At 43.3% G+C, this 10,277-nt stretch overlaps 1 long non-coding RNA gene across 1 annotated transcript in view; it reads right to left on the bottom strand.

The window, feature by feature from the left end:
• Positions 1-1,628: 1,628 nt before the first annotated feature.
• LOC113613808 (uncharacterized) overlaps positions 1,629-10,277 on the bottom strand; it is a 33,962-nt gene continuing 25,313 nt past the window's right edge. Inside the window, exon 3 of the long non-coding RNA XR_003430370.1 lies at positions 1,629-2,170. This is a non-coding gene — a long non-coding RNA (uncharacterized LOC113613808). The remainder of the gene's footprint in view (positions 2,171-10,277) is intronic.

The following is a 10,277-nucleotide window of genomic DNA, read 5'->3' as shown; positions in this document are numbered from 1 at the left end:
TTAGAATTTGGTTGTACTGTTTGGAAATATTAATTGAGCAAGCCTACCACTGACCGTCCCCTGTTTAGCACATTTAGGGAAGATGGTCAAGGATGACACAATTGCAGATGAGAGGTTTTTAATGGACTGAAGGATGGAGGACTGTTTACTTTGGGCAAATGAAGACAGGGTGGGAATACAATCACACACAAAAAATCTGGAAGTATCTGATCTGGGAAAAAGACTGGGAAGTGTCCCAATTCCCCTTCTCGTCACTGCTGGGGAGAAAGTGCCCTCTCCCTACTTCTTTAATTTGCCTTACCCCAAAAGCATGTAACCCCCAGAATTATTCTATAAGGATTTTTTTAAATGTTCAGCCATTTAAAAAATATCATCCCATTGAAATAACGGAGGGATGATTTGATGCTGGGCATGGCACAGGATGGAGGTATGATCTGTGGGCTGGAGCAGCGTGGTCAGGCCTGAGTCCATGGTGAGACCACAGCAGTCTCACTGATAACTCGTGAGTTTTCATTGTTTTTTTAGCTTTAGTTTTAGGTAGTTATCATTTGTTGCTGTTTATATTTGGGTGGTGAGAGTATTAACTGGCTTAAGGCATTAATTTATAGTTGTGTAACAATATTGCATGAAAACATCTTTGTCAAGTCATAGTGTTCTTTTGAAGTTATGCTATCTTATCACTGGAAACATCCTTTGTAGAAGCTAAGTCATCCCTCAGTCATCCTGTGTATAGTATTGCAATCTTCTGCAATCCTTCCAAGTGAATAGGGTAAGTGAGAACAGAACCTTTCTGATTTCTCAAAGGAGGGAGATGAGACGGCTCACGTGCACCTAAACCCCTCATGTGAAGAAGTCAGTACGTGCTGGAGGATGGTGAGGGTTTAATGTTTGACCAGCATGGTTCTCAACACCAGCTGCACTTTAAAATAATCTGGAGACCTTTAAAAAAGAAATACCTGGCTTCCCTGGTGGCGTAGTGGTTGAGAGTCCACCTGCCGATGCAGGGGACACAGGTTCGTGACCCGGTCCGGGAAGATCCCACATGCCACGGAGCGGCTGGGCCCGTGAGCCATTGCCGCTGAGCCTGCGTGTCCGGACCCTGTGCTCCGCAATGGGAGAGGCCACAACAGTGAGAGGCCCGCGTACCGCAAAAAAAGGAAAGAAAGAAAAGAAAAGAAAAAGAAATACCAATGCTGGTGGGTCACCCAGACCAATTAAATCTGAACCTCTGGCGTGAGAACTGGGCACTGGTATTTTCTTAAAGCTCTGAGAACCACTGGGCTCGGAGGGTCTCTCACGCCCTTCCCTTGTTCACCTGACTTATGGATGACAGTGGAAGGGGGAAAACACTCCCAAATAGGACAAGAAGGGCACCCTGGCAAGCCTTGCTGGGAAGAGAAAGTAGAATGGCTGAAGGGCCATTGGCTTCTTCTGGTCCTACCAGCAGAAGCACCTCCACCTGACTGGCCTGTGCACAGGTCCCACCCATTGGTTTGGTTACCTCTTCTTGTCATGAGGATCTCAAGGTTCTCAGAATTCCAGGACCCAATTTCGTTCAGTCTTCCCCTGTTTTCTGTAGTCATGGATCACACCCTACCTCCTGTTAGCACGGTTATCAAGCTGGTATCACTGGGTCCAGCCGCAGAATTTCCGCTTGATCTTATGCTCGTTGGCATTTATTTATTTATTGACTCCACAAATATTCACTGCTCTAGGCCAGACACTGGCAACTGCTTTGGCACCTGGCCTACGCCAGGTAGAGAAGTAACCAGATTTGAGGTTCCACACTGGAGCCCTGAGATTATGGTGTCATCTCTCTCCCGAACCTTGGTGATTATTTCCAATGTCACACACTGGCTCCTAGGGTGCAGCCTGCTGACGCGCTGTGACAAGCTCACCTACCTCATCCATGCTCGAGAAATGGAGGCTGCTATCGACCAACATGATACACGGCCTGATACAGGCTGATACCAACAGTGCTATCCAGGGACTGGAATCTTCGTGAGCTGAGATAATAGCTAGAAAGGTCTTCTTTGATGTTAACCCTTTATTCTGGGCCGTGATTTCAAAGGAAAGGCATTATTTAGTGTAATTTCTGTCATTGAGCCTTTCCTTTGGGCTACGCAGACTGGCTTTTCTCTACCATTTCTGTCGCTGAAGAGGTCTCCATCTAAAAGACATAAATAAATGAGAGTACATTTCGTAGCTCAATATGCTCCCTTTGAGTGTACCATAGGACAGTTATTTTATGGTTGCAACAGATACCTGCCTTTAAAAATTTCCAGACCAGAGTTGATCCAATCTCATTTTATGTGGGAAGCCTCAAGCTTCAATGGGATAATTTTTTAGATAATTATTTGCCCAATATAAATTCTGGCCCTAACTGTATACATAGGTGGGATTTTTAGCCTAAAACCAGGGAAAGGTAGGATATTCCTACCTTCACAATGAAGAAATGTTTATCTCATGATAAGACTTCAGCCTTAACACCTGAACATCAGAGCATATGGCTGGCTTTGCTTTCCAACACGTGGACCAGTCTCCAAGGTTCTGCGTAAAGGTCAGCAGAAAAAACGAGTTCTTCAGAGTGAGCGTCTCTGAGTCGTGCTAACCACCCATTCCTCTAGGCTGTCTGAGCTCTAGCTGTATGTCAAGATAAATCACCTGAAAGTTACGGATCTGGACCACATTAGCGAAACTCCCCAAAGAAATATCTTCACTGAGTTACGATTTAATAAACAGCTTGCCCTTGGTGTCTATTGCAGGTCAGTGGAAGAAACGGCTGTAAGAAAATCATTTCTACATCTTCTATAAGGCACTTTCATTCTGTCTTGTCATTTATATAAAAATCAATTCAACAAAACCCCCTGAGAGTTTATTGTCAGGAGAAAACAAGTCTCTACCAAAGAACTCACAAGCTTCCCTGGTCAGACACTGAAAACTATACAACTCAACTTCTCTCTCTTTTTCCTCTAATCGCTGTGAGGAAATGTGCTTCTCTCCTCTCCCTTCTAATTTCTAGTCTTTGACCTGTTTTGATCTTATTTTCATGGTTCTAATACATGTGTCTTCATCTGTAAATGGTTAGTTGTAGAAGTGAGCTGAGGCATCCAAGCCTCAATGCTTGACCTTCCTGACTCTTAGGCTCAGGTGAGCTCTCATCTCCTCCAAGGCAGGTCCCGAGGGAGCAAGTTGGGAATCGTGTGTATATAGATAGGGTTTGGGACCACCTGCAAGAGGCTGCAGTGGAGAGTTCTAAGCGTCTTGGGAAAATTGTCCTCTGAATAGGGAGACTGAGAGACCAAACGGACCAATGTGGTAAGCAATGGAAATCCTGAAGACAAACTTGTAATCCGGTGTCTGTTAAAACCATCAGGTCTAACTGAGACTATATCGACTACTCGCACTTCTGTCTGATAAAAATGACGTTTGCTGAATTGTCCTCATAATTCAAGGTCATCAAAGCAGTACTTATTATTGGTGCATTATTTTTTGTTTCCTTCTCATTAACAAATAAAGAGAAAGAGACCAAGCTATCAGAATGTGCTGCCAGGTCAGTAGGTCCAGGGTCCAGGCTCATGTCTATTTCTAGTAACACGTAGCCCTTTTTGCAAGGGGGCTGATTGTTGCAAGTGTGGGATATCCAGGTCAGAAATATAGGTCCTCTGTAGATTTCCCACCCTTGAAGTCTCGTGGATAGAATGGAGAGGAATAAAAGGAAGGATAACCTGAAGGACATGTGCAAAACCTTGGGCAACAAAATCGAGGCAGATGGGAAGCTACCCTGGGGTAGAGGCAGAAATTTACAAGCAGGAAGTTAACTTGAAGTGAAGGCTGAATGTCATGAGAAGCAGGTAGAGCAGAGGAGCAGAGAATGGCTAGAGCTCTGGAGACTGAGAACAGAAGCTGGGGCTTGAGGGCTTGCAGAGAAGAGTTTCAGATAGGGAAGGGAGAAGTAATTGCCAAAGGAAAAAAGATGCTGGATAGAGATACTAATAAAAAAAATCAACAAAGATCAATACACATGACTCAGGCAGGTAAGAGCAGGAAAAGGATCCCCACCGAGCAGGTAGGCGTAGGTTCTGGGGCATCTCTTTAAAACTGAATCAGTAAAATTCATCGTGGCAAGCTGTAAGACTATTTGAACTGTGTGAGTTCTGACTTAGACCCGAATCCAGGTTTCTATATAGACCCGACAGGACCTTCAGGTTGGAAGAAAACAGGATTATTAATGGAGATCAAGAGTACTTTGGGACATCAAATGGTTCTTACAAAATGGCCTTTTGATTTGCTACATATAAATGAATCAGAAACACACGATAAAATTTGTCTCGAAGCACATAGATGTTTTTAAAGAATTAAGACTGGAAAGCGCTGACGCAATGCATTTGGCCATCTGATGAAGAAAAGAATTGGAAAATAGGGTTTGAGCCCTTCTGCTCAACCCAAACCACTAACGGGATCTTGTATTCCTACTTTGTCATTTTGGGGGTGAGATTTCTGTTGTCCCTCAGTGACCATATTTTGTTACCTTTTCTTCACTGAATGACTCACTCTAACATCAGCCTGAAAAGTTTTTAAAACTTCCTCATAGGTTTCTTAATCTGAGACTAGATCAGGGACATTGCCTTAATCTCTGCCCAGTTTAACAGTTTGTAGCTTTCCCCGCATCGCTTAGAAATGGTACCTGCAATGAACTGCACTTGCCCCATCCTTCTGTGATACACTGATTATGCGAGTGGCTTTTGGTCATGCGTCTGGTGGCAGAGGCAGAGATGGGTAGGACCCAAGGGCCCCAAAGCTCAGCTGGCTGCCTCCCCCTGTCTTTCTAGGGAGGGATGCTGAGGCATGAACAGCGTTGGCCTAGAGCTCTGTCTCCAAATGTGAAATCCCTGGTCCTGGTGATTTGGGCAGAACTATGGACATATGAACACTAAGCCCTCCTTCTGTCCATGCACTTGGGCTTGAGGGGAAAACATCTCTCTTCACCCCAGTTTCCTAGACCTGCGCCATCCATTAGAAATATAATGTGAGTCATAAATGTGAGCCCATATGCAACTGTATTTCCTAGTAGCAGCTGAAATTGATTTTAATGTTTTGCTTAATCCAATATATCTAAAATATTACCATCTCAACATTTAATCAATGTTAAACATTTATTAATAAGAACTTTTACATTTTAAAATTTGTATTAAGTCTTTGAAGTCCTGTGTGTATTTTCCACCTAGAACCTGCATTTCAAGTACTCACTGGCCACTTGAAGTCCCAGACAGCACAGTTCTGGGACTACATTTTAATGCTGGCCTTGATGTTGTATCACTGAAGACAGAAAGTATAAGAAGTTGAATTAAAAGAGTGAAGAAGCTAAGGAAAAGGAATTTCATTCCTTTAAGAAATGTTTCTCAGGGACTTCCCTGGTGGTCCAGTGGTTAAGACTTTGTCTTCCAATGCAGGGGGTGTGGGTTTGATCCCTGGTGGGGAGCTAAGATCCTGCATGCCTCTGGGGCCAAAAAGCCAAAACATAAAACAGAAGCAATATTGTAACAAATCCAATAAGACTTAAAAACAAAAGAAATTTCTCAGAGTGTAACCTACAAATTTTCTGTGTCAAAATCACCTATGATACATTTTGTTTTTTAATAAAAATGCAGAGTCCTGGGTTTGACCCTAAATCTACATAATCAGAACCTCTAAGCTGGGCCCTAGGAATCTGCATTTGTAAAGCTCCTGGGCTCATTCTCTTGTACACTTACTCCTCTGGTGCCCAGAAGAGAGGTCACACACGGGGGCTGCTCTCCTCACACAGCAGCTGTATTTACTTTGTCCCTAAAGTGTTTTTACATTTTTGCCATTGTTTTAAAATCAGGAACACACACACACACACACACACACACACACACAGATTTTTTGGATGCTTTTGAAAACTCAGAAAATCTATAAACTGCGGCCTGCATTTCCACCTGGCAACAACTGGCTAGAGGTGACCAGTGGGCATTCCTAGAGACAAGAGCTGGCCAGTTTGTGACTGTCCCAGTTTGGCCCATTTCATCCCTCCAAGTTACATGCTAGCCCCCAAAGACTTTTAACATTTAGGGTTACAGCAATTTTATACTTAAAGAAAAATTGCAGCAATAGGTCAGAGATTTCCCATACCCTCTTCACTCAGCTCCCCCTGGTGTTAACAGCTTCCGTAACTGCCATGCCTTCGTCAAAACTAAGACCTTAACATTGGTGTAAGACTATTAACTAGACTGCAGACTTGATTCGGATTTCACCATTTCTTCCACTTTTCTGTTCCAGGATCCAATCTGGGATTCCGCATTGCATTGAGCTCCGTAGCCTTTTCAGTTGACCATCCCCGGTCTAGCGCAGCGGTCCTTAGCTGTCCACTGCATGCCTCCTCTCCACTGGCCCTTACCCAGGTCCTGTCAGGCCCTCCAGGGTTAGGTGACTTTTCCCAAATGCTAGGCGACCCCAGACACACTTTCATGCCACCAGCTGCACTGGCCCTGCAATAACAGCTAGACCTGCAAATGAAAGCACGATCTTGGCACGTGCAGTGTGGAAAGAAGTCTTCCCGACAGGGGCTGACGGGCCCACCCACACTCACTAATGGCAATGCCAGGGGCGCCACCTTCTAATAAGTAGGGCAGCTGTATGATTTATCTGGGAAGATTATTACATGTCTATTGTGTTCAGGTGGGACCAGAGGTGCTGGATTTGTGGCCACACACCTTTGTATGCAGGTACCTTTTCCAAAGAGTTCCTGAGCCCAGGGTCTCTTTGGTGTGTGGAAATGCTTAAATATCTGAATCTCCCATCCTAGTAGTGAAATTTAGACATATAGAGCTTTCACTTTCTTTTCTGGCTCTGCTGAACATGTAAATGTTCTTTCAGTCCAGTAGGACTAAACCCCTCGAGAAGGTGCTTTTATTTCTTGGCCAACCTTTCCTCGAGCAGTATTCCAATTCTGCAGTGCCCGACACCACTAACTAGCATATATGCTGATTTGCCTGAAATGCAAGAGCAAATCCAATCAACAAATCCAAGAGGAATAGGCTGGAACACAGCCATTCTTCCAGGTGGAAATATCTTTCTGTTAGACATGCTTCTTGTACTCTTCATGCCCTGTCCTCCATTTGCACATATAATCCATGGCCTGACCGGGGGAATTTGGAGTCTCATAAATCCATCTTCACAAGGTCTGGGGGGCAATGGCTAACGCGATCAAAGACTTTTTTTTTAAATCTTTATCATTTCCAGGGCTGTCTCCCTCTGATTCTGACACCTGAAATAATTCAATAGGCAATTTAAAGGAAAAGCTTTTTGCACACAGTGAAGAAGTTCTGGAAAGGAAGCCAGTTAAGATCCCATAAAAGCCAAGACTCAAACAAACCAAAATAACTCAAGGCTATCAGTGGGCTAGTGTGGGCTACCGGGACAGTGCAACAAAATGTCTTCTATCTGAAGCAGCTGTTAGTGCAAACCCAGAGTCACTCAGTTTCCTGGATGATTGGCAGTTTAACCACTGGGTTTTGTTGTATCTTAAAGGAGACAAGACCTCCCAAGAATGAATGTACTGTTTGTAGACAACACTCTGCCTTTTAAAAGCATCAGTTCACTTCCAGTTTACTGGTTGGTACTTGTTCATCCTTAAAAGGTCAGCTCTACCTTGCACAAGACAAGGAAATTACCTTAGAAAATAACAGCTCAGATTTGTAAGAGTCTTGGGTTTTCAAAATACTTTCAAATCTATGATTCCACTCTATTCTCTCAGTGGCCTTGATTGGGGGATAAGATGTAGGATAAGTATTATCATGATCTGTCAGAGGAGAAACTTCATTCCTAAGAGGCATTAAGTAACTTTCCTAAAGTCATACACCTTCCTAGCAACAGTCAGTCTGGAAATAGAAAAACTAGGTTTGTCTCAAGACTTCTGAGCGCTATTCTTCTGTCATGGTGCCCGTGGGCCCCTTGGGCCCTTGTGATTTCTCCCTTCTTCCTAGCAAAAGGCCTCACTTGGGACATTTAAAGGTGTCACCCATTCTAGAGCTATTTGTATCTTAATGAAATTCAGAACTTTAAACTGAAGCTACAACAGTAGAATTCATAGCAAGTCAGAGAGTAGAAAGGGCCGCTCTTCATTCAAGGAGTCAGGATAATTCTGACATGATGCAGACATGCTTGTTGTTAATCTTCCAGAACTGGATTTCAGTTCCAAAGTCAGGCTCAGTTTCCAAAGTCAGGGTCGGCGACGAGTCCTGATTAATGAGCTTCTTAGACGTGCGAAATCAATTAGATCAAAGAAAATTAATTGTCCAAGGAGTCTATTGATTCCAAGCTAGTCTTTGTTTTATTTTTACTAGCTGGACAAAATCATTATACCATTGCTAAATAAATAAACAAACAAACAAATAAAAGTATTTTAATTTTCTGCTAAAATAAAAACTTAATGGTTCTACTCTAATTCCAAAAACAATGCTTCCTAAACCAAACAGTCAGAGGGTGTTGAATTTGAGAGAAAAAGAGAAAGTACCAGAACTTGAATACATTTTGCTCTCACATTAATTCATTGTTAGAGAAATTTCCCAATGTCTGCCTACCTCCCTCTCCCTAGGGGTTTCCCATGGGTCCTCATTTTCCCAAGACCTCCCAGCACCTGAGGTCCCACTGATCTCTCTTCCTCCCAGCAGTGTCTTTGGGACCTTGGGGGAGGGGTGGTGCCTTGCATCTTGCCTCCAGAAGTTAGTTGCCCTCATGTGGTTTGCATGTGTTCATAATGACACGCTCAGAGTGTGTCAGCCAGTACCATCTGGGGTGCCTCGTGCAGTGTCTGGGAGCCCATGACAACTCAATCTCAGGCCAGAGGATGGGGAAATATATTGGATGATTACAATTCCCTTTCAGGCAGAGAGACTCTCTGGCATTAGGGTGTCCACATCTGCTAAATCCATTACAGTCTCTGTTTCTCATGAGTATTACAATAAGAATAGTCATCAATCTGGCTAAATCACAGCTTCTTTCTGGCCACTATTCTCTGGTCTGATCTAGTCTGTACCTAACCACATGTTAGGGTGCATCAGTCTCTAGTGAGAGCTGCTGGCCAGTCTTCTGCCTGCTTATGTTGGAAAAGTCAAACCAGGCCACTTGGTACTGAATTAACAGTCCCTGAAAAGTCCGAGGCCTCATACCATCCTAGGGGCTAATTGCTGGGGAAAGGACCTGTATCCTGAATTCAACGCATCTGGCCCCTAAGCACTTAATGTCTGTAACCAAGACTTCTCAATCTTTAGAATGCATAAGAATTACCTGGAGAGTTGGTTAAAACACCATTCTTGAGCCCCGTTCCCCATGAATTCGGATTCAGTGGGTCTGGGGAGGCACCTGGGTATCTGGTGACCACACTTTGAGTAGCACTGTTCTATCCCCTTGCAATGAAAAGTGTGGTCCCCATACCACCAGCATTGCTATCACCTGGGAGCCTGTTAGAACTACAAGTACTACGGTGCCACCCAGGTCCACTGAATCTGAATTTATTTTTTAATAAGGGCATTCTTTGCACCTTAAAGTTTGACATGCACTGGTCTATACCATTCATTTAGTGCTGAACACGGAGTGGCATATCATGGACTTGGAAAGATCCTTAGTTCAGATGCTCTAGGTCCTTGCCTTCAAAATGGTAGGTTATTAATTCTATATTGCTTTGATTTATCAACTTTCTATGGATATCTGTGCCTTTCACCTAAATTGTAATAACCTCAAAAGGCAGTGGCCTTGTCTTAAAATCCTTGCATATAGTAGGCACGTATCAAGCATTTGTGACGATATTGCATAGCCATCTCATAAAAGGAAGGTATGGTCTCTGTTTCATTCACAAAGAAAGCTGTATCCCCAGCTGTGATCTGTTTAGTTTTTCATGTAAATTTACAAAACAGAAAGTTGAAGAACAATCTCAGATTTAGTGTCTGAACTCTCACTGGCATAACACCCATGTTCTGAGGCTGTGTTTATGGGGAAGGTAGCTACAGTAAATAAAGAGTTGGCTGGGAAGCCCTTGTTCCTCTCAATTCCAACCAGTATCGTATTTGAAAAGGTTTACTTCAAGGAATGATGTAAACTCCAAATCAGGAGAACTTTAAAAACAAACAAACAAACCAAACCCCACTTGAAAACAGTAACTGATTTTGTCATCAGTCATTTCAAATAGACTAGACTATCATTCTTTGGGCATTTTGATAAAGAATGAAGGCCTCATCAAACCTTAATTCTTGAATCAG

The sequence above is a fragment of the Aethalodelphis obliquidens genome, unplaced genomic scaffold (genome assembly GCF_003676395.1).
Source record: "Aethalodelphis obliquidens isolate GAN/ISIS:26980383/991018 unplaced genomic scaffold, ASM367639v1 scaffold4, whole genome shotgun sequence".
Taxonomy (NCBI): Eukaryota; Metazoa; Chordata; class Mammalia; order Artiodactyla; family Delphinidae; genus Aethalodelphis; species Aethalodelphis obliquidens.
Note: the sequence above shows the minus strand (reverse complement) of the source record. Positions and strands in the feature narration are given on the sequence as shown.